This window comes from Hemicordylus capensis, chromosome 1 (genome assembly GCF_027244095.1).
Source record: "Hemicordylus capensis ecotype Gifberg chromosome 1, rHemCap1.1.pri, whole genome shotgun sequence".
Lineage (NCBI taxonomy): Eukaryota > Metazoa > Chordata > Lepidosauria > Squamata > Cordylidae > Hemicordylus > Hemicordylus capensis.
In genome coordinates, this window is record NC_069657.1 from 288,464,728 (window position 1) to 288,485,463 (window position 20,736).

Consider the following 20,736-nt stretch of genomic DNA (forward strand, 5'->3'; position numbering starts at 1 on the left):
AAGCAAGGAAGGTTTGATTTTGTGGTTTTCTTTTCTCAGCAATCAGTATAATATACTTCTACACAAAAGAAATGGGCAAGTGGGCAAAATGGGCAAAATTTTAACCTTTCCACATGTTGGGAATTCTCTCTGGTAGAGAAACCCTTTTTTCATTATAGCAGAGTGCACAGAGGCACAACACAGTGGATTTAGTTAGGCATGTGTGTATGCTGAGAGTAAAGTAACTTGGAGCCTGTTCATAGTTTCAAATCAATATATATGACATTTATTAAAGAACTCCATTCTAGATAGGAAAGTGAGGAGTTAGGATCTCTAATCTATCTGTCTAGCTGGATGCAGATGGATTCTGCATCTCTGCACATATGGTACAGGGAGAGGAGCTTGCATGTTGCAAGGTAGAAGGAACAGGAAGAGAAGGGAGAGAGGAAGGAAGTGGCTGGAAGGAAGGAAGTCCCCTGAGAGTAGCAATCTACATTCCAAAGGGATAGTGTCAGAGCAGTAGAGAAGGGATGACCAATGTCTTGACCCTCTAGCCCTCTGACTCACTAGTCTGTCCTCCACTGTCTTTGAGACAAGAGAGAGTGCAAAGTCCTTCACTTCCAACACCACATAGGATCCTATGGGGGCTGGGGAAAAGGTTAATAATATGTTGAAAACTGCCCGCTTGCCCATTTATTTTGTGTGGGGGGTGGTAGGTAGCACCCATCATGCCCTTCCACTCAACCCACTTTGGTATCCCTAGGAGCTACCCATGGGAAAAAATAAGGTGTTTCACATCCCCCATGGCTCACTGTGGCCAAAACAAGCTGCACTCACAGAGTACACCCACACAAGTTTTGCAACTCTGCCTTGAAAAACACTGCAGAAGCACACAGTAAAACAGAACCTGTACCTCCCAACACAGAACACACATTGCAAATACTATGCTCAAATCTCAATATGTAGAGATTCACATTTCAAATCTTAATATGTAGAGATTTACATATCAGGTGTTATAAAAATATGACACATTAATTAATTAATTAATTAATTAATTAATTAAAAATTGGTCAAAAAAGAATCACTGACTCAGAATTCACTACCAGCCACAGTGCCTGTGCTGAAGTAACATAATTGGCACAAGTTGCTCTCTCAGACATAATTATGACTCCTTACCGTCCTAGCATTGCAACACCATTACTTAGCAGCAAGCATAGCCTTAAGCTCAATTAGAGCAACTTCAGCCACATTTTGACTGAGTACACCTTGAAATGCAGATTGTAGGGCAGACCAGAGCAATTAATGAAACACAAGTTAGTCTCAAGGCCTGACATGGAGCTCATCACAGCAATCACCAAGAAATATTAAACACACACACTCACACCTGCCTGGAGGCCGCCGTGCATGCGCAAATGGGCTCTGTGAAGCCTGGCATGGCCCAAGCCTCGCAGAGACCGTTTCTGCATGCACGGTGGCCATTTTTTTCTGGTGGCCATTTTTTAATTTTTTAAAAAAGAAATGGCCACCGCACATGCACAAATGGTCTCCGCGAGGCCCTGGGCCATTTGCACATGCACGGCAGCCTCCAAAATAGCCACTGTGACAATTTATGGAGGTGCAAACGGTCCAAAAAAATAACACTCCAGCAGGCTGCGGTGGAGATTTTAGAGGCCGGTGGGGCGCACGGGAACATTTGTGGCCCACCCCCACAGCCTATAGGAAGCCCCCCAAAGGGGAAGAAGGTAATTACATTTATTTTTTTAAAAAAATTAAATAATAGTGACCCCCCCCCAGACTGGACCGGACCGGGAGGGGGGGCTTCGAAGGTTGCCGGACCGAACTGGCCTGGTCAGGTTCGAGTCCAGTCCAGACTCAAACCGAACCGGGCCAGCTGGTTCCATGCACACCCCTAAGTACAAGCCCCTAAAATTCAGGTCACAACTTAGAAATGCATATACTGAACATAATAGCCCTTTTCAGGCACTACACAAATAGGGGATGCTGTACTCATATACAGGAAACCTGGGAACATGCTTGAAAGCCCTTTCCCCGCTGTGATGTGTCGAAAAACCCTGCCCTGCTATGCTGGATGTAAGGGGAAAATCTGCCCAATGAAAGTCCACCTCAGTCTCCCTTGACATTTAGCTGCATACTGTACGAGGGGCAAAAACAAGGTTATCATCAATCAGCATAGGTTGTTCTCTATGCACAGGGATCTCCTGAGGCACAAAAATGTCTGTGCATTGCCAGTCCTATGTGGAGTTTAGGATGCCACTGCCACAGGCCAAGGGAGAAAGGATTCCTGTAAGAACTCGGCTTGGCCCTGCTCCTGTTTGGCTCTGCATTGGCTGTAACTTATGAACACAGACATAGTTCCTTTCTAAATAAAATACATGTTCAACAAGGGACATATACTAATCATACTACCTGGATTGGATTTTGACATAAATATTTATTACAGATTAATCTTTTCCTCCAAGGACATCACTCATAAAACCAGAGGAGAAGAAAAGCCAAAGTGATGGGAGGCAGATGAATGTGAACATATCTGAACTTTCAAATAGTAGTAGACAGCTTTGATATGAACACAGTCCTTTCCTTTGTCAGGTTCAGTATATTGAACAGTTATGTTAACTGACTGGATGTGTTATAATATCATCAGCCACCATCCTTCTGAGGACATGTGGGGGTGAAAGGAAAGAGGGTGGATTTTTTAAAAGAACGAATTACTCAGAAGCTGATCTTCAGAAGAAAACAGAATGGTTTTACTTCATATGTTCTAGATCAATATTAGCCCAAAGAGAGGAAGCCACCCCTTGCGCTTTCTGCTCCGCTTTAGGGAGCTTTACTGTGAATTGTTAGGCTAGGTTAATGGGGATAAAGTACACATCCTTTATTTTATGCTCATGGGAAAAGGAAGAGACGGAGAAACTGAGGCATGCACGGCAGCTGTATGCATGCTGAGGCCATGTGCAGGCTGCTGGGGGCAGCGCAGCAGCCATGCACGGCCTTTTGAACAGTGAGTGAGGAGTCCAGGAAAGCAGTGCGGCAGAGGAGGAGCAGCTAAGGTCCTGCTTATCTATTTTTTAAAGGACCCTGCCCACGGCTGCACGAGCCATTCATGCACACCCCTACTCTCTCGTCACCAGGGCAAAGATACAGGAAAGTGGCCTGCCTCCTGCCCAGTTCTGTAAGTACTTTTAGAGGAAGCAGATTTGGGGTAAGGGCAAATATAAATTTTGTGGGATACCAAATGGCTCAGTCTGGGTCACTCAGTCTAGATCCCCTGTTGTTATTTCTCTTTGTAAACTGCCCTGAGCTATTTTTGGAAGGGCGGTATAGAAATCAAAATAATAAATAATAATAAATGAGCAAAGGGGCACCTTTTTAAAGGGGTGATACACTTCTGTTTATCAGGGGGAGAGCAACTGGCCCTATTTAACCCCAGCACAGCATCCCTCCAGTGGTTGTTGCTGGTGTCTGTCTTATGTTTCTTTGTAGACTGTTAGCCCTTTGGGGACAGGGAACCATCTTATTACTTTATTATTGTTTTCTCTGTGTAAACCGCTTTGGGGTCTTTTGTTGAAAAGCGGCATATACTGTAAATATTCATTGTTTGTTTGTTTTGGCCCCAACTAGACAATGTTTCATTACAAAACCAATGCTTTGGTTTTGTAATGAAGTAGGGATGTGCCCGAATTGGTTCAGTGCCTCCTTAGGGAAGTGCCAAACCGTCTTGGGCACCCACATCCAAACCGATTTAGCGGGGCAGGGATCGGCTACTTGAAAAAGCAGGCAAGCAGGTCCTTACCTGCTCCTCTGCCACTCCACCACTTTTCCAGGAGCAGTGCTTGCTTTCCAAAAGGCCGGATGCAGCTCCAGTGCTGCTCACAGCAGCCTGCACGTGGTGGCAATGTGCATGCCAACACTACATACAGGCTGCTTCTCTAGGGAAGTGTTGTATTGCCCTACTCACTGACTTGTTGGCCCCTGCCTTGCCAGCAGACACACCACTGGACTCCGTGTTCCAGACTCTACAAACTCATTTTGAGCCTAAGAAAAATAAACTGATTCATAAATTTCTTTTTGTTTCAAGGAAACAACAGACAGAATCTGTGGCAGATTATATAACTTGTTTGAGGAATTTGGCTATATTTCGCGAGTTTGCAGCTTCTCTGCAGGAGCACCTAACAGAACAACAGACTTGTGTTCCAAATTGTTCTCTGCCAGTTATACAGCTGACGTTTTTTTGGACCAAAGCCATGGAGATGGTAGAATTGTTTGAAGCTACAATGTCAAGTCTGCAAGTTTTTGTTTCAGCTGACCCAGGCCACGCAGAGGCCAATTGCGCAGGTGCGGCGGCCTCCAAAATGGCCACCACGCTGGAGAGGGAGCCGGCCGGTATAGGCATGAAGGGAGTCTGGCAGGGGGTGGGGGAACCTCCGCAGACCCCCTGCTGCCTCCAACAACTCCCCCAAAGGGAGTAAGTTTAAAAAATGTCCGTGGACCCCCCCCCACCGGACTGAACTGAACTGGGGGAGGGCTCGAGGAGTTACCAGACTAAACTGACCCAGTCCGGTCTGGGTCCAGTCTGGACCCGAAGCGAACCAGCCGGTTCTGTGCACACCCCTACTGGTCGCTCAGCATGAGCAAAGCGTGGGGCAACACACCCTGAGCTTAGAATATCAAAGAATGAATGGAATGACCCTCTCTCTTTCAAAAAAGAAGGCATTGAGCAAAGTGAGCAGACCTTAATTCAAAAGGTAAAGCAATCAAGGGAGGTATCCTCCCTTCCACAAGAGATAGCAGTAAAGTACTCCTTGAGAGTTGCGCAAATAAGTGGTGAATCTCCTAACCCATCTGTGAATTAATAATCTACTGGCAAGGACTCAGGGAGATGAGCGCATCAATTTGAAAGTATCTAACAGGGATGTGCATGGAACTGGCTGGCCTGGTTTGGCTTGGTTTGAGTCTCCTCATCCTTTTCCAAAATACAAAACTTGCTCAAATTGATATTCAAACCAAACTGCTCCCTCTAGCCAAACTAATTCCTCACACCAAACCAAAAGTATAATCGAGGTGTCTAGCCAACATCTCTGTTAACATTTATTTAACAGAGCGGGACAGAGCAGCCAGAGTTCATCCATTGCAGCTGCCTTGTGGGTGCACCTGCATCATTGGTGCACCCATCTTCTAGCTAAGCACCAAGTTTTAAAGAAGAAGACTAGTCAAATGTGATCTCTGGAGAAGCAGGCCCATCACCCAATATTTCCGCTGTTTGGGCACCCATGGCCCAGAGGCATGTTGCTTTGTGATCTTTGTGTGCAATCTCTGTAAGAAACGGTGACACTTGGCCTGAGCATGTTCCCAGCATAGTCACCCTCAGTGACCTCGAGATGGCCACAGAGCCACCCTCACTTCAGCTTCCTCAGGGGCACAGGGTCAGGATCTGGACATGAAATCCCCTGCGCTTTGGGGTCCTGATACTTGGGGCTTGCATGCCTTACAGAATTCAGCAGCAGTGCCGCCATATTGGATTGTGATGCATATAAGAGTGCCAGTGCAGCATATAAGGTGGTCCCACAGGTTTGGTATCAAACACACTGGTCTCACCTTCCCTTGTTGCCTGCTGATACTTCGCTAATTTCTTAAACTGGACACATGCTACAGTTATTTGGAAAATTACAGGTGGGTGTGTAATCCACGGCAAACTTCCCTCACTCCTTGCTAAAGATGAAAGACAGACTCTTGAAGGGTGTGACTGGATTGAACATTGTAAATTAGATTTGTCAACATTCCATGCATTTTCTGATATGGTACAGCAGTTGCATGTGAAATAAGAATCTATGTTTGCCCCAGAGAGAGGGGTCTTGAAAACCTGCCAGGTTTGCCTGAAGATCGAACCGGGATCCACATCCAAGTTTGGCCACACCCAAGTTTGTTTATTTATTTAATTTGATTTGATTTGTATACCGCCCTTCCAAAATGGCTCAGGCTCATGTGGCTCACTCTCAGTTTGGAGAGTTTCTACCCATCGTGGACACTCTCCAAACCAGAATTGGCATATTCACAAATAGAAATAGAGGCCTTGGCCTTGATAACTGGGGTCACAAAATTTCATGAGTATCTCTATGGCCAGACATTAATGCTTATTGTAGATCACAAGCCTTTGTGTTGGATTTTGGGCCCCAAAGTAGGAGTTCCGTCATTTGCAGATGCTAGCTTACAACTTTTGGCCTTAATCCTGGCTGCCTATTGTTATGACTTGACCTTCAAGCCCTTGTCAAGAATGAAAATGCAGATGCCTTGTCATGTCTCCCACTCCTAGAGTGAGCCCCACTAGTCAATATGCAGTGTCGGGTGGATTTTTTGGACTGGTTACCCTTGTCAGTCATGGAGGTGGTAAATGCTATCCAAGCAGACCCTATCTTGAGTGTGGTAGTTTGGTGGGTCACAGAAGGTTGGTCTGTTCATGTGACTGAAACCATGTTCTCACTTTTTTTTTTTTTTTGGACTGAAAGTGATAACTAATGGTAGAAAAGGGGTGCCTGCTCTGGGGATTTAGGACAGTCATTCCTAAACCTCTTCGGGCGGCAGTATTAGCACAGCTACATGATGCTCATGGGGCATTTCTAAAATAAAAGATAGGGTTTAGAGTATAGTTAAATGGGCCCACTCTGGATAAGGATATCACAATGTTGGCCTGCACCCGCTAGGGATGTGCACAGAACCGGCTGGTCCAGTTCGGTTCAGGTCCCAAGCAGACCTGAAACTGGACCCAAACAAGAATGGGCCAGTTTGGTCCGGCAGCCTCTCGAACACCCCGTCCCCCAGTTTGGTTTGGTCCGGGGGGGCTTTGTGATTTTTTTTTTTTAAATTAATCACTTACCTGCTCCAGGGGACTTCATCTAGGTGGGGGGAGAGGGGTCCATGGGGGCTCCCCCTCCCTTCTCCTCCCTCCAGCCTCCTTGCCACCCTAACTGTCCATGGCCACTGCACCGAAGGGCAAAGGCCCAAGGCCCAAACAGGTGGCAAGAAGTCCGGCAGATGGAAGGGGAACCCCCATGGACCCCCCCAGCCACCTAGAGGAAGTCCCCCAGAGGGGGTAAATGATTTTTTTAAAAATTAAAAAATTGCATAACCGAGGGTTCAGTCAAAAGTCAGACCGAACAGGGGGTGGTTCAGTTCGACATTGAACCTGTTTGCACACCCATAGCACTCGCTGTTAGCAAAATTGGCCATGCCCTATTCCAGCACCAATTCAGTCTTGGGGGTTAGCTGACCACCCCTGGCAGTGACTGCACATGGACTTGGGGGAAAGCAAGACTAGAAGGTTTAGGTGTTATGGGAGGCTTATTTCAAGTGGACCGAGGTGCACAGGCTATAATCTGCATACTGAGAAACTTGACGGCTTCTTATGGCCTGCCAGTGAAGATAAGTCTCGGACAATGGACCTCCTTTTCACTCTGAATTGTTGCATGCATTTTCCCAACAACTGGCTATTCTTCACATGACCACCCCACCGTATCATCCTTCCTCTAACTGGGCAGCAGAATGGATGGTTCAGATAATTAAATGGGCCTGGGGAAAGTATAACTCCCAAGCAGGTAACCTATCGGAGTTCCTTGACCAATTTCTGTTCAATTACTGCACCACTCTCCATACCTCTACAGACAAGACTCCTGCTTCTTGTTTTTAGGCATGGAGCTGCGTACATTGCTTTCATTGTTGTGTCCCCAGCAGGACTTTGCTAACTGAGCAAAGAGACACCTTTTTAAAATGCTGATTGTCTTCCCAGGGTAAATGGATCACTTCCAAAATGTTTAGAAATTGGGCTCTGTGACATACATTGTATAGGGGAGGAATGGTTGTTGTACATCAAAAGTACATGTGAATCAGATGCTAAGCTGTGCCATGGACACACCACAGCTATTGCAGAGCAAGAGTGACTTTCTGGCTAAGTTATCAGGATCAGACCAGCTGTTACGAGCTTTGCAATCAATGTTACAACAGTGCACCCGAAAGAGACAAGCATCTCAACATTTAATTTGTGCATGCTAAGTCAACAAAATGTGTTGGGGTGGAGTGGAGTGAGGTATATGTGCACGCAGGACAGGGCCTTCTCTGTTGCTGCCCCCAGACTTTGGAATACTCTCCCAGTGGAAATTCACTACTAGGACTCCATCACAGTTTTTAGAAAGTTTGTTAAATCTTGGCTTTTTATCCAGGCCTTTACATGATTGTTTTATTGCTGCTTCTGTGTGTTTTTATCCGTGTAAAGTTTTTATGCTTGTATTTTATATATTTTAAATCAGATTTGTTGTCATATTTTAGCTTAATACTTGTAACTGTCATTTTTATTATATATTTTTTTTAATTTTGTAAATCGCCTTGGGGTTGTTTTTAATGAAAGGTGGTATATAAATTTAACAATAAAACAAACAAACAAACTGTGGGAACTGAAAAGGGTAATAGTTGTAGGAGGGACTTCTACCACCAGGGGGCATCTGGGAAGAAGAAACACCTACTAATGTCATCTGGGAGAAACCTCAAGATGGCTGTTGGGTTTCTGAAGCTCCAGATGTCTTAAGTATGTATTTCTTTAGTTGTTAAAATAAAACTTAAATGTCTAAGAAGAAATAGTTGCTGGTCATCTGTGAAGAGTAGAACTAAAGGGCCAATTACAACAGGTTTGACAGAAGTGAGCCAAAGTTGAATAGGCCCCATGAACTTCACACAGCCCTGGTAGGACAAAACGTTGTTGATCTGGGTTCCCTATTTGGCGTCAAGCAATAAGGATGTCTCCTATATCTCATAGCATTTTAAGAAGTATTAATCCATTAAGCAATTCAACATTAGGTAGTTCTTTGGGAAGTAGTTTGTTTAAAAATCCTTTGTTTGTTTGAAAACCCTGTTTAGAAATTCACATTTCCCTTGAAGAACAAAAACGCACTCCCATTGGCTGAGGTGATTATGACATCAGTGCGGTTCACCCTCCCAGCAGCCTTCTGATAGGTTTGGGAGGACTGACTGAGTTGTGCAGATTTGTTTTGTGCTGATTACTGAAAATGATTGGGAAAGGATTTGTAAATTCAGGAAATCTGCCACTTGTAGAGATGTGAACGAAATGGATTTTATGTTTTGTTTCGAGCTCAAAATGAAATGCAAAATGCTTGAAATGTTCGTCAAAACAGCAGCCAAGCTGGCTGTTTCTACTAAACAAACTTGGAACGTTTTGAGTGTTTGGGGTGCCATTTTGTAGGGCTTTTTTTCCCAGGGAGAGCTGGACAACCAATTGGGGTCGGTGGATAGACTAGGCCTCTGCTCCAGATTTAGCACCCTGGCCCATCTTGCAGGCCTGGTCTGCCTGCCAACCCCAAATGATAGACCAGACCTCCACCCCAGACTTAGCGCATCAGGGTGGAGGCCTAGCACATCATGTTACAGACCAGGCCCGATTGGTATACCAAATATGCTCATTAGCTAGTATACAAAATTAGGTCTGGCTTCAAGTTCTTTTATATGGTGACCGTGTATGATCTGGGCGCAAGGAAGGAGATCAAACCATTCCTAAAGGATTCAATGGGCTTTACTGAATATATAAGACTAGCAACATAATCTAGCAAAGCAGAAAGCAGAACACTCTATTAATATTAGCAACAGTATTTAAACAGAACATCTTAGCCAGTACCAATATATTCCACCCAGTGTGCCTAACTGATATATGTGTGTGCAATTAAATCTTCCTAGAGCCTAGTACAGTTTAGATACAGGCGGAAAAGGGGGGGAGGGAGGAAGGAAGGCTCAGGGCTGGTATGGTTTTTGGGGGGGTCAGAAATTAGTAGGGGGGAGAGGTGAAGGGTGTAGGAGAAGGGGAAGGGATGAGGGAATTCCAGGTTTGTATGAGCAGCATATTTACCAGGCTTGAGAATGGTGGATCTTTCAGCTGAAGAGGAGAGACTGTAGCTGGGAGCAGCAACAGAGCAATGGTCTGGCTTCTGGTGGTCAAGCAGACAGTTTGCTCAGAGCGAGGCAGAGAGTGAAGGTGCCATGGCTGGGGAAAAGTCTTGACTTCTCACTACGCTGTAGAAGTCACAGACAGTTCCTGTTCATGAGCAGAGTTCCTGAGCAAATCTTGCTGTAGGCACAAGACAGCTAGCGTGTGAGCAGAATGCCCGTAGGCACAGAACTGCTAAACTGCCATGTCCAGAGACTCCTTCTTATAGTGGTTCCATCCCTTGATGTCCATTTTGAGTCTTCTGGATCACAAAAGGCATTTTTCTGCTATCCTCTGAATATTGTCTTTTTTAATTAGCTCAGGATATTTGGTCAGTTCAGAGAGATCTCAATCTTATCTTCTGTAAACTGTTATCTTGAGGAGGGGACAAAGTCCAAAAGCAAATCTGCATCCCAGATGTGCTGGCCTGGTTCCAGAAGGTGTTAAAAGTCAGCAATTAGTGAGAGGAGATTAGTTCTATTTGTGTGAGGCATTATGTTCTTGTATACCTCTATCTAGTGTGTATTTGCAACAAAAAAAATATTCAAAGTAACATCAAAAGGGTAAGCATGAGTGAGGCAAGTTAATCAACACATTTGACTTAAGGCAGAAGCATCCTGTTACTGGACAACAGGTTAATTTCAGCAGTGTGAGACTGGTAATAAGCCTGACCCATTGTCTCAGTGAGTTTCCACAGACGCTGATAACCAATGCTAGATTACCCCGGCCTCTACAAATCATTTACCAGGCAGTCATGAGATTCACTTCTGAATTCAGATATTACTTCATTATAAAATGAAATCAGACACAGGCCTATATTTCACCGTACTTCTGAGTTGGTACCTCTGGATCTGATATGTTATAGACTGTTCATAACAATCACCCTATAGACCAGTCCTCCGAAGTGGGCCAACACGCTACGTTGGAAGCGGAGGTCTGCTCTGTCTGCTGACCCCAATCAGTAGACCAGCTCTCCTCGGAAAAACAGCCCCACAAAATCGTGCTCAAAATACTCAAAACGTTTCTACTCAAAATGGGAACATTTTGTTTTGAGCTCGAAACAGGCTCTTCGTTTGAAGGGCATTTTGTTGCGAGGTCGAAATACTCGAAATGGCCTGCTTCGAGCTTGGAACATTTTGTACATCCCTAGACATTTATAGATTGCTGCATGGTTACAAATTTCTTCACTAGCAATGAAAATTATGTTGTAGAGGAGATGAGGGGAGCAAAGACCACAAGGTCTTCTGTTTCTGCCAAGGCTGGTGACAAGGAATGAGCAATCTCTGGATAATAAAGAGCAATCCTTATTAGACTCGACTGAATAATTTAACTCATGTATCTGAGGTAAATAGGGGAATGGGTTCAGTCACATAGGCTTTGGCTCCTTTGCTGTGACAGTGACCTCTTCATTCTTTCTATCTGACAGTGGCCTCTCCTTTAATGTTACCTCAGACCTTCTAGGCCTCAGTGCTCCTATTTGGCTCTTACGACCCTCCAGCCTTTTACCTCATACACAGAAAGGGCTGCTAAGTTCCTTGTAAGGCCCAGAGCAGGGCCCAGGACTTCTAGGCATGACAGGCAGACATTCTACCATATGAGGATGGTAAAATGAAACAAAATGAAGGAGACAAAATGCTGTATAGAAGCTGCTAAGCATGTGATAGAACAGGCCCAATCTGCCTCAGAGACAGGAATGAAATCATTCAAATGTAATAATGGTTGCCCTTTATTTTCAAGAGATTTCCTTTTCCAGCAGGGGGGCAGATTTCACCAGCCCTGACAGAAATTCTTCTCAACTGTTACTAGGGCAAAAGCCAAAATGAGCAGGAATCAAGTACTTTTTCCTTCTCCACACAGTTGCTCCCCCACCTTTTTGTTGTTGTCGTAAAGGCAGAGAAAAACCAATTAAAATAATTTCCCCTCATGCTGGCTTGCCATTTAAGAGGGTGATTCTGGGGAAGGGGAGATTTTTTTGGAGTTATAAAACTAATTCTAATAGTAGCCTTGCAGTCTTCTTTCCCCTCCTTTCCACTCCTATGAAACCGTTAAGCCCACGCCCTTCCCCACACAGTTCATCCCTTTTTAAAAAGGGGGGCAGGAGGAAAAAACAAATAAAACTACAAATCTGGAAGATAATAAACATTTTATAATGTATTTGTACTAACACTGAAATGATCCCGAAACACAAACAACATGGATTTCTCACCGAACACCTTTCCTCTTCTCACTGTATCTCCCCAAGCTTTCCATCACTTCTTTTCTGTAGGTACATGCACAAATTCTTTTCTGGTGTGCTTTTTGTTGTGCTCTTGTACATGGTACTATACACTACTTGTAGCTTCTAGATTTTTCAAAATCATGGTTGGTTGGGGTCAGATTAATGTAGGAAACTTCACTCTCCATAGAATGACCAGACCGCAAATAAAAAGAGCAGCCTGCTTGGGTGTGTGTGGCCAAACAGGAATTTCAAGCCTTGATTGCAGCTGCAAATGAGCAGATTTCAGCAAAACCAAACAAAAACTGGTGACTTGTAATCACTTTTTAGTGAGAACTGAATTTTTTTAAAAAATTATGAGACATCCCCATTTGTAAATACAGATAATGATGTTACTGCTGGATTGCTGGTTAGGCCTGCCTGTGTTGCCTCCTATTGCATCATGCTACTGGCTTCATATTAGTAAATAGATCTTTGGTAAAGTTGAGGCAATAGCAACCTTTCTATTCCAGAGAACTGAAGAAGTCCCATTTGAGTCATTTGAAATGGGCCCTAGACACTGCAGGTCTGTTCTTGCATAGCCTTTAGAAAGTCACCCTAATACAATTTTTTCTATGTGAAGTCTTCATAGTATATGGGGCTCCCCCCACCTACAAGGGAATCATTTTTCTGCTGGATAGAAGTGTAAGTATTTGAGGCATCTTGATTCTTCCCCAGTAAGTGTATCTACTTCATCCTAGAATCAAGCTTTCCTTGGATCTGTAATGATTACAGAACTGGAGCGGGTAACCTCCTCCCCTGCTCCACACACACAAAAGTCCTTTTGGCTTGCAGACTATGAACATTCCTAATATGTGAAGAGTTACTTACACTGTAATGGTATATAGGCAATACCACTAACCAATAGATGGCGCTGTTCCATGTTTTTACTGTTAGTTAATGTTCTGTATCTTGTCTTACCTTCTTGTTGGTTTTGGTAAAGATTTTCCCTCCAAGAGCAGATCTGTGCTGGTGGCCTGGGTTGTGTGTTACTGGCAAGTCTCTAATGAAGTTTTGTCTTTCAAGCAAGTATTACAGATCCTATAATGTTTTTCTTCTTTTGCAGTTATCCATATAGAATGTAACAGAAACAGCTGAATAAGTGTAATGGCAAATAAATGGCATTTGTTACACTCACCTGGAGGTAGCAGAGAAAGCACATCTCACAGGCCTACAACATTTTAAAAAATCTTTTTAAAACAATACCATTGCTTGAGACTAACTCAGATGAATGAAATGAATTCTCTGAAAATCACCCCATTCCTCTTGCCGCATACTCCTTACATACACTTAATCATTAATATTCAAAGCATGTGTTTTCCCTCAATGGCAAAGTGAATGGAATATAATTGTATATGCTACATACGAATTTACTTGAATTACATTCATCCAAAGAGTAGTGATTTTTAATTGCATGGGGTAAACTATGGAGTTATCCCTAACAAAAGAGCTCCAGAAAGGTAGTTTGCATTTGAGGTAGAAGTACATAATGATGTATAGGAATATTATATTTTGCAGAATATATTTGCTTATTTATTTTATTTCCCCCTAATTATTAAGAGAATATTTGATGGCAACATCAATACTACAAATAATGGGGCAGTTGCATTAGTTTCAGTGAATGATTGCCACTTTGGTTTTTACATGATTATGGAAACCATTATCTTTTGCTCACATAGTTTCTTTCACAAACTCAGTGTGATTCAGCAGGAAAGAATGAGTTGCTAATGCTTCTCCATTTAAAAAAACCCTGTACGTTGTGCTAATCAAGAATACTGAAAATGAAATCATAATAGTTGCTAATATTCAGAGCTATAATATAGGGTTGCCATTATTGAGCCTTAAATAAGATTCTGAAGAATTTAAAAACTGTCATTCAGGCATGCAGCAGGTGATGCAGAATTTTCCTACAATATAGATACTCTTGAAAAGCTAAGCTTACAAACACCAGAACATTCTGCAAAGTGCATCCACAGTCCATGGTCTCTGTAGAGATGAATCACACATACACAATTCTTAATGTCAATCCATTGTGGAGGCTGTCTTTGATCTCAATCCAAGAGAGTCAAGCTGAATCTGAACCCGAACTGGAAAACCAGTTCAAAAGGGATTTCCCCCCCCTAACGAAACAGATCAACATGCATCAAAAGTCCCTCAGTAGCCTTGAACCTGAACCTGAGGTGAATTTCCTTTTCTTCCAAAATACACTGCTAACTAGTACAGTAATTAGATGTTCAACAGATTCTTGATGTGGTGTTAAGTATGTGAATCCTATTTGCAGGATTCTAAATCCTGATAAACACAGTTCTAAAGCAACGAGCAGTTTACCAGATAGATATACTGCTTGCTCTAAGCTAGAATGTTAGGGAATTTGCATGGTACATATCCACCAGTGGCAAAGACCTTCTATGTGTTCCATTCCAAACAAACAGAGAAATGATCAATTCCAGGAAGCTATCAGAGGTGAAAAGAGGATGAAGCAAGAAAAAGAGGAATTTGTCTGGATAAGGCATTACCTTCTGCAATTCCGGCTGTTTTCCAGCAACTGTAGCAAGTGGCTGACATCTCCCAAAGCAGTGCAGAGATGCTTCATGCAAAGCTATTCTGCAATGTTTTGCATCCAGAGTTGCAGGAGAGATGACTATTTTTTTTGCCGATCTTGCCTCTTTCTGGAAGTGCTATTTAACACATGGAAATATGCTCCTGAGGGTCATGCAGACCTCAGGGATATATTTCAGCACGTTAAAGAGTGCATCTGGGGAGGAGAGATTGGTAGAAATTGCTTCTCCTGAATGCACAGTGATGACTGAATTACCAAATGCTGCAGAGACTTTGCATGCACACAATTAGTGGAGAAGTTAGTCTCCACCACTAGGGCTTCCCACTGGTCTTCTCCACCATTAGTGGAGAAGTCCCTGAAGCTCTCAGCTCCTGGGCTCCTCTTGCCTTGGGAGCTGGGACAAACTTGGGTTGGTCCCACTGAGGTGCCTCTGCTGTCCCTCTAGTTTTAGTCAGCCATTTCTGAGCCAGATCTCCAGCTTCCTCCATGGTCTTCACAGACAGATTGACTTATTCATTAATGTTTACCCAGAAATTTTGACAACTTTGCAATTCCAATACATGAAAAAACAACTGCAGCATGGCTTCCTCCCATACTGCTTGCTAACTACACAAATCCAAAGTCATGTGGGGGGAGTCCATGATGTGATTATTTTATACCCCATAATGGTCTAATTCTCAGGAGGGATAACACTAAGATGGGAAAGGAGCCATTGACCCATTGACAGTGGAAGCTGCAACCACTGAACTTTATGTTTGGGCACATTCCTCACCAGCTCAGTAGCCTCATTCAGATGTTACTGAGTGCATCATCACTCACAGTTATGGCTTGGAAAGTGGGGAGGAAGTCCCACCCTGCCATTTCCACTCACCCCCTCAATCTGGCCATTCACTGTTATATTTCCATTTGTGTAAAGGGGGAAGCACTGTAACCATGATGGCTAGTGCTTCTATGAACAGCAACCTGGATTATCCAAGGTTGTTGCTGCATGATGGCTGGTGCTTCCATGAACAGCAACCTGGATTGCCCAAGGTTGCTGCTCATGGAAGCACCCACCATCACAGTTATAGTGCTTCCCCGTTCACATAAATGCAACTGTACCATGAATGGCCTGCTTGAGAGGGTAGTGACAATGGTGGGAAAGTTCTTCTTTCCTGCTTTCCAAGGAATAACTGTGAGCGCTGTTGTGCTCAATAACGTCTGAATGAAGCTAAAGTCAAGTTGCAAGATCAAAGCAAAGGGTGGGTGTTGTGGGGCCTAATTTGTAAAGCCAGCATAATATATGAGACTCTATACAATCTTTACCACTTACATGATGTTGAAGTTTAGATGTTTACAACTTTCGGTGTTACTCTAAGTTGTAAATTTAGATGTTTACAACTGTTCAGTTGTAACATCCAAATTTGACTACTGCAATGCAATCTATGTGGGGCTGTCCTTGAAGATGGTTCAGAAGCTTCAACTGGTCCAGAATCCTCCTGCAGGGATGCTCATGGTACAAGTCACTTATGAGTGTCACACATCGTATCTGCTTCATTGTTGTGAGCCGCCCTGAGCAGTAGTGTACTTGAGTGGCGGGGTATAAATATTTTAAATAAATAAATAATAATAAATAATAAATGGACAGAAGAACCAGGTGTATGTCTCTAATTACAAGATGCTATATACAAGCAGCCTTCTTGCCCTACTTATGGGATTCCCAGGGACAACTAGCTAGCCATTGGTAGAGACAAATAGAGATGTTCACGGAACCACGTGGCGCGGTCCGGCACTAAGGGGGGGTCTACCTTTAAGGGCGGGGGGTAGAACTTACCCCTCCTGCCGTTCTTCCCCCTCCGGCGCTGCGTTTTAAATTGTAGTTTTCGGGGCGGCAGCGTTCCTCCCTGCCGCCCCTGCCCCCATCGTTGCCCGGAAGAAGGAGTAAAACGATCACGCATGCACGCAGCACGGCACGCGCGCGCCGCATACGTCACACGCAGCGTGCGTGTGATGTATGCGGCGCGCACACGGCGGCGACAGGCGCACACGCACCGCGACGCGCGCATGCGTGATCGTTTTACTCCTTCTTCCGGGCAACAACGGGGGCAGGGGCGGCAGGGAGGAACGCTGCCTCCCCGATAACTACAATTTAAAACGCAGCGCCGGAGGGGGAAGAGCGGCGGGAGGGGGAAGAGCGGCGGGAGGGGTAAGTTCTACCCCCACCCTTAAAGGTAGACCCCCCTCAGTGCTGGACCGGTCCGTTTCCGAACCGGTTCAGAGGCCTCCAACATGGCCTCCGAACCGGTTCGTGCACATCCCTAGAGACAAAGTACTAGAATAAAAGGACCTTTTGTCTCTTTTAGGCTAAATGACAGGTTTTGGTTTGTGGGGTTTTTTTGGTTTTTTGTTTTGTTTTTGGTTTTTTTTAGGAGTGCTTAAAACTGCAAATTAGGGATGTGCACAAACTCAGTTCATGCACAGGGTCATTGCCGAACTGGTTCAGACAAGGTCCAAACCAGTTTGGCGCCGTGGGGAGGGGGGCAGCGAGCAGGATCTTCAAAAAGGAGGCGAGCAGGTCCACCGCCACATGCAGCTTCCTGCTGAGACAGCACTGCCCCCAAGAACCCACACACAGTGTTGGCACACACATGGCATCTGTGCATGTGCTGACGCCATTTGCATGCTCAGCATGGTGTTGTTGACCATGTGCATGCCAGCGCTGTGCGCAGGTTATTAGGGGCAGCATTGTCACAGCAGGGCACTTTCCAGATTACACACAGCAACAGTGTCACTACATGTCCCTTAAGTGTGCTTCTGTACTGCCTGTGTTTCAACATAGTATTCCTTGAGCCTTCTTTCAGATTTTATCCTTGCGTTTCAGTCCTACAGTGTTGCATGTGCGTCACACACAAAAAGCAGCTGTATTTTCCCATTGTAGGAGGGTTGCATATAAGCTATTTACGTTTTCAAAACGATCCTGCCAAGCTGTAGCATTTTACTGCTGAACAGCGTGTCATCTGGAAAGCGCCCAGGGAGCTGCATGTGATGGTGGAGAGCAGGTAAGGACCGGCTCTCCTTTGTAAAGATCCCGCTTGCCGCCACCACTCCCCTCAGCATCGAACCTGTGCGCGAAACTTTGTGCATATCCCTGCTGCAAATATCTGAAGAAAGCAGTTGTAGGGCCTGATCCTGATTAGAACCGTGGAGCGTGGGAAAGGGAAACGTTAAGGTTTACTCTTTCCCTTTATGCCATTTTCCGCTAAAATTCCTCTCTCCGCCCCCCATAGTGTTACTTACAGTAAACATCCACTTTGGGCAAATAGTAGCTTGGGGGAGATTTTTAGCAGAAATATAATATGAAGGAAATGTCATGGTCCTGGTCAAGCTTCCTTATCCTACCATAGTCCTGATCCAGATAGCACCCTCTGTGGCTTTCAGAAACTGAAGTATTTAGAATGACCACCTTCTGAATGTTGTGATGATAGATTTCTCTGTTCACCCCTCCCCTAAAAAAGAGGGTGTAGCCTGAACAGTGATTGTAAAAAGGATTTAATTTGTCTTTTTTTTTTTAAAGGCAAAACTTTCTCTCTCTCTCTCTCTCTCTCTCTCTCTCTCTCTCTCTCTCTCTCTCTCTCTCTCTCTCTCAAGGAAAATTAAGATTTCAGTGGGACACTATGCAGCAATTGACCTTAGTAAGAAAAGAAAGGAAATGTGCAGTTGGCAATTCCTCCCTTGGAATGATGAATGTTAGCATTTAAACATAAAGCTGGCATTTTTAGCAAGTCAATGAGACATGTTACACCCAGCAAAATTGACGCAGCACAACTGGAATATTAATGATTTATGCTAAACACATCAGCCCTGTTCCTTGCTTCATGATTGACATAAGGGACCTACACAAACAAACAAGGCCTGAACTGAATACTGTAACTTATGTGAGACACCTGATGTCTTCTCCAATTTTGTTAAAATCTCTCTGCCTAGCTGTTATAAAAAACAGCAGCCATCTAAGGCAAGGCAGTACTAGTATCCCATATTGCAGATGCAGGAGAGGGTGGGCTGAGAATTTTTTTTTTTTAAAAAAAAAACTTGCTAAAAGAGACCCACTGAATTCATGGCAGAAGCATGAGGCTGAGGCCACAGCTTCCACTCTTAAATCACTACACTCCAGTCCAGTGGTTCCGAACCTGGGTTCCTCCAGATGTTGCAGAACTACATCTCCCAGCATCCCCAGCTACAATGTATTGTGGCTAGGGATGCTGGGAGTTGTAGTTCAGCACCATCTGAAGGAACCCAGTTTGGGAACCGCTGCTGCAGTTCATTCACAAAGACTGCTTGCAATATACAAAATGCTTCCTCACAGAAAGGGTTGCAGTAAGTGAGCAAATGCCAAACCCACATGGATAAACTGGGAGAAGCACAGGAGTAACCGCAGGAGGGAGGGCATGCCCTCAACTCTAGACTGTAGGCTTCCAGCTGCATCTGGAGTGCCACTGTGTGAAACAGGATGCTTTACTAGATGGGCCTTGGGCCTGATCCAGCAGGGCTGTTCTTGAGGAGCAACATAATCAGTGTGAAGTACACATAAAATTGCCCTCCGTACATTGTTCCAGTGTTCAAAGGCTTACAACTCTACTAAATCACACAACTGGGAAATGGCTTCCACACTGTTAGCAGTATGAATAAATGGAACCAACACGTTCAACAGTCAAGTAAAATTATGGGCAAACTCCACATGTTTGCATACACACAGTTGCATAAAGATTTACAGACAAATGGACAAAGATATTTATTACATGTTTATACTGCCAAAAACTGGCTTCTCATAGTAGTTTACACAGAAGTAAAACAATGATAGATAGATATGAGAGAGAGAGAGAGAGGAGGCCTGCCTGCTTGGATTTTTCTGACCCAGAAAATCTTTAAAGGAGACCATTTGTGTTTCTCCTCCATCAGAGCCAATGTTGACACCAGTGGAAGAGTGAGGCATCTCTGTAGTCATTTCCACCTTATGGAATCCCTGTTCCCTCTCTAGAGTGATTGGCACCTTCTCTTCCCATTTTCATACGGAAACCAAATTGTTCCTCTTTATCTATGCTTTTAAAAATATGGTCTGATAGTTACAAGGGTTGCTGAACTTGTTTTTCGACCTAAGGTTTTTGATGTGTTTTGACTGCTATTTTCTGTTACTTTTATGCTGTATTTAACAAATTGTCTTGTTAGATGCTTTGATATAAATATTTTAATAAATAAAATACAATCTCAGCATCTATTTGGTTTAATGAAAACTTCCTGTTCAGAAAAAGCAGAGTATCAGTGGAACAAGAATTAGGATAGCTAATCCTTTCTTGGTCAACACTTTTGTTAGCGCACCTTCTACTGGGGAAGATACATTTTTCCAAAGATAAACACATGTCTGTACTCTGTGTTCCCACAGTAGCTGGGTAGAAAATAAGCATCTCTCCAAGCTATTTTTGTTTTAAGGAAACACCTATCAAGATTTCATTACAACCACTTGTGAGTTGATCGGCAAAGTCTCATGGAAAGCCCGTAGTTTATCAGGCAGATTAAGGCCAGAGGCAGAGAAATTTTCTCTTTCCTAAGGCCATCTAGATGAGATCACGGATGGAGTGAGATTTCTCTTAACAGGGGATTTCCCAGTTCATAGCCGATACACTTACCCTCTTAGGTAATTAACATTTTGCATTAGTTGAGTCAAGCCCAACTGTTGAAACAACAAAGGGTGCTGATGAGGAATTTTGATCACGGCAACAGCTCTGGAGCAGGGGATTTTTAATATTTTCTGCTGCACTATTTTTTCATCTATACTAAAACTACTATTAGTCCGGCTTGGGGTGGGAAGTGGGGGAGAGACAGGTACCTGTACGGGTTGTCGTCCCCCGCCCCCCAAGTGGGACTGATAGCATCTTCCAGAATGAGCTAAATATTCACTCTAGAAAAGTATAA

General features: G+C 44.0%; 1 protein-coding gene and 1 long non-coding RNA gene across 5 annotated transcripts in view; one reads left to right on the top strand and one right to left on the bottom strand.

The window, feature by feature from the left end:
- LOC128340650 (uncharacterized) overlaps positions 1-13,027 on the bottom strand; it is a 38,899-nt gene extending 25,872 nt beyond the window's left edge. For all 3 annotated transcript variants that reach the window (XR_008313858.1, XR_008313855.1, XR_008313856.1), the window contains exon 1: positions 12,183-13,027. This is a non-coding gene — a long non-coding RNA (uncharacterized LOC128340650). The remainder of the gene's footprint in view (positions 1-12,182) is intronic.
- Positions 13,028-13,168: 141 nt separating this feature from the next.
- TMEM18 (transmembrane protein 18) overlaps positions 13,169-20,736 on the top strand; it is a 55,838-nt gene continuing 48,270 nt past the window's right edge. Inside the window, exon 1 of one of the 2 annotated variants that reach the window (XM_053286055.1) lies at positions 13,169-13,255. The gene's annotated coding sequence lies outside the window, so the exon portion shown is untranslated. The remainder of the gene's footprint in view (positions 13,256-20,736) is intronic. The other variant, XM_053286052.1, reaches the window with a different exon arrangement.